The sequence below is a fragment of the Hylobates moloch genome, unplaced genomic scaffold (assembly GCF_009828535.3).
Source record: "Hylobates moloch isolate HMO894 unplaced genomic scaffold, HMol_V3 SCAFFOLD_74, whole genome shotgun sequence".
In the NCBI taxonomy this organism is placed as follows: Eukaryota; Metazoa; Chordata; class Mammalia; order Primates; family Hylobatidae; genus Hylobates; species Hylobates moloch.
The window spans coordinates 23775-27140 of NW_026652349.1; positions in this window are offsets into that span (position 1 = coordinate 23775).

A 3366-nucleotide genomic window follows, 5' to 3' on the forward strand; every position below is an offset into this window, starting at 1 on the left:
GATGGATGGATGGATGGATGGATGGATGGATGGATGGATGGATGGATAGATGGACGGATAGTTAGATAAATGAATAAATGGGTGGGTGGGTGAATGGATGGATGGGTGGAGCCCTCAACCCTGGGAGGAAGGCACTCACCTCACTCCATCCTATAGACAAGGAAACCAAGACTCAGAGAGGGTGAAAGCACTCTTTCGGCTCACCCAGCCCAAGAATGGCAGCGCTTCAGTGTGGTCCCAGAGAATCTTCCCAACCCCAAGCTTATACTGTCCCGACTCCCTCTCAGGGAGGGGTCCTGGAGGCCCAGACTGAGCAGGGGTATTGCGGGGGAGTGCACCACAGGAAAGACCCCACAAGTCCTCAGGCTCCAGCCCAGGGTCTGCTGGGGCCCTCGGTCTTCAGGCGGGGCAGGGTGACTGCCGGCTGGAGAGGCCAGCAGAGAGGGCAGAAGTGAGGGTGCAGTGCCAACTGGGCAGTGAAACAGGCTTCCCTGGGGAGGGGCCTAGCCGGCAGGGGTCCCAGGAGAGAAGAAAGCTCCTCTGTGACTCAGGGGCTGAGGGGTGGCCAGTGCGGCAGGGCCATCGAAAGTGAGCAGTGTGGCTGACATGAGCCAGCGGGTGCTGGGCAGGAGCAGCCCATGGTCGGGCAGGTGGGCCAAGATAGAGACCCTTCTCCCAGCAGTCAGCCGGGCAAAGCTGGGTTCTCAGTCACCTCCCTTGACACACGCCACAGAAGTCCTCCTGCCCAGCCTGTGCAAACCATGCTGGAGCTGGATGCCCACCTCGTCCTCTGGGAAGACCCCGCTGGTCAGGTGGGGCCGTCCTGGGGCCGCCCTGGCTAGAACATGCTGGCTGTGCTCTGTCCTGGACCCTGCGGCTGAGGCCAAAGACACCAAGCAAGTGTGAAGGGTCTCTGGTCACCATCCCTCTAACGTGGATCAAACCACAGAGCCCAGAACCAAGTGGCCAGGGATAGGCAAGGAGCCCCTGTCCCTTCCTGGAGGCCCCGGAAGCCAAGGTCAAGGGTTGCAAGTTAAGAAGCCCTGGGGCACATGGTGCCCTGGTCCCCTGCCCACCCTGCAAAGCGGGGCCGCCAAGCCACTCTCCGTGTCCCTGGCCAGCTGGCACCACCCTTGCCTATGCAGGAAGTGGGGGAGGTGGCCGGGTGACTCACTGCCCATGGAGCCCACTGAGTCATGATAAGCCGCGGTTTTGCGGCCCGCAGCACAGCCCGGGACAGCCCCCAGATGAGAGGGCACCGCTGGCCCAAGGCCACTGGGAGGAGCCCCTCCGACACCAGGCAGCACCAGCCCCACAGTCTCTTCCGGGGCCTTGTTCAATAAGCCCGCTGATGCTCGAGATTGGGGTGAAAATGCCCGAGGGACCCACTGGCTGTGCAGGAGCAGGTGGTTTGGCTGCGCGGAGCCATCTGCCCATTTCTATCAAGTTTAAACAGACAAGCGGCCCCTCGGCCACGTGGCAGAAAAAGAAGATTGAGATGGGCGCGGGTCTCAGCGCCCCGAGCCAAGGGCTAGAGACCATGGACTTGGGGCAGCTGGGGCCGGGGGGACCCTGAGCAGGTGACCCATGCCTCGTGGGGGGCAGCGTGGTGAGGGACACTGCCAGCCCCAGCTGTGGGACCCCCGAGGCCGCTGGCCCACTTCAGCCAGCTTTGCCACCTGTTAACTGAAGATGGCAGCCAGCCGCCCTCCCCTGCAGCCTGGATGGTAGCGAGGGGTTAAACGTCCCACAGGGGCCAGCCCCTCCCCGATGATGCTGCCCCTTCTTCCTCCAGCTGTTCAGCGGGGCGGCTGGGAACCCCATGGCTTCTCTGAGCTCTGTGTTCTGTGCACCTGGGTCCCGTCCGTGAAGTCCAGGTTGACCCGTATATGAGCATGGACCAGACCGCTCAGGCAGCAAACACTTCTCCCGGCCCTGGAGACTGGAGTCCGAGATCCAGGAGTCTGCAGGGCTGGCCCCTCCTCCACGCCTCTCTCCTGGGCCTGCAGATGCCGCCTTGTCCCTGCGTTCTCACAGGGCGGACCCTGTCCACGTCCTCATCTCCTCTCACCAGGGCCCCAGTCAGATGGGATCGGGGCCTCCCCTACTGGCTCATTTTGATTTAACTCCCTCTGTGAAGACCCCATCTCCAAATGCAAATCACCGTGAAGCTCTGAAGTACGAAGCGGCGGGACTTCGACATATTAATGGGGGTGGGGCACAGCTCTGCCATAACAACCCACAACAACAGCAGCAGAGGCAGCGAGCCCAGGCCCTCCAGAGAGAACCCCCAGCTCCTTCTGGGCTCGCTAGCGGCTGTGGCGCAGGGGTGGCCAGTGGAACCCGGTATGGTATTTGATTCCACACCACGAATTCAGCGTGGCTGGGGGCTGCTCTCCCAGAGTCTGCCAGAGCCCAGCTGCTCTGCGGCCTCGCTCAGCCCTGGCCTCTGGTCCCTGCCGTGGGGGCAAGCCCTGGCTGTCTCAGCGTGGAGACGGATTCTCTGCAGCAGCATGGGGACCCAGCATAGCAACCTGGCCTCGCAGACGCGGGCGGAGAGCACCCTTGCCCAGCAGGGTGACCAGAGTCTGCCTCAGCTCCCTCGCCTGCCTCCGCACCCATTGTGGCAGAACCTGCAGGCTTCCCAGGGGCTCAGCTCTGGACTCCACGGAGCCCCTGCTGAATGGCTCAGCCCACACGCACGGGGCCCACTCACTTTTTTTGTTTTGGTTTTGTCTTTGTCTTTTTGATATGAGTCTCGCTCTTTCCCCAGGCTGGAGTGCAGTGGCGCGATCTTGGCTCGCTGCAACCTTCACCTCCTGGGTTCAAGCAATTCTCCTGCCTCAGCCTCCCAAGCAGCCGGGATTACAGGTGCATGCCACCACACCCGGCTAATTTTTGTATTTTTAGTAGAGACGGGGTTTCACCATGTTGGCCAGGCTCGTCTCAAGCTCCTGACCTCATGATCCACCCACCTCGGCCTCCCAAAGTGCTAGGATCACAGGCATGAGCCACAGCACCGGCCACTTTTTTCCTCAAATGAATGAATAGTGCTAAATCTTTCTTTTGTCTTTTTTTTTTTTTTTTTTTGAGACAGAGTCTCTCTGTCATGAAAGCTGGAGTGCAGCCTCTGCCTCCTGGGTTCAAGCGATCATTCTGCCTCAGACTCCCAAGCAGCTGGGATTACAGGCGTGCGCCACCACGCCCAGCTAATTAATTCTTATATTTTTAGTAGAGATGGGGTTTCACCATGTTGGCCAGGCTGGTCTCAAACCCCCGCCTGTCCTCGTCTCCTCCTGCTCCTCCTGTGTGACCCCCACCTGTCCCCGTCTCCTCCTGTGTGACCCCCGCCTGTCCCCGTCTCCT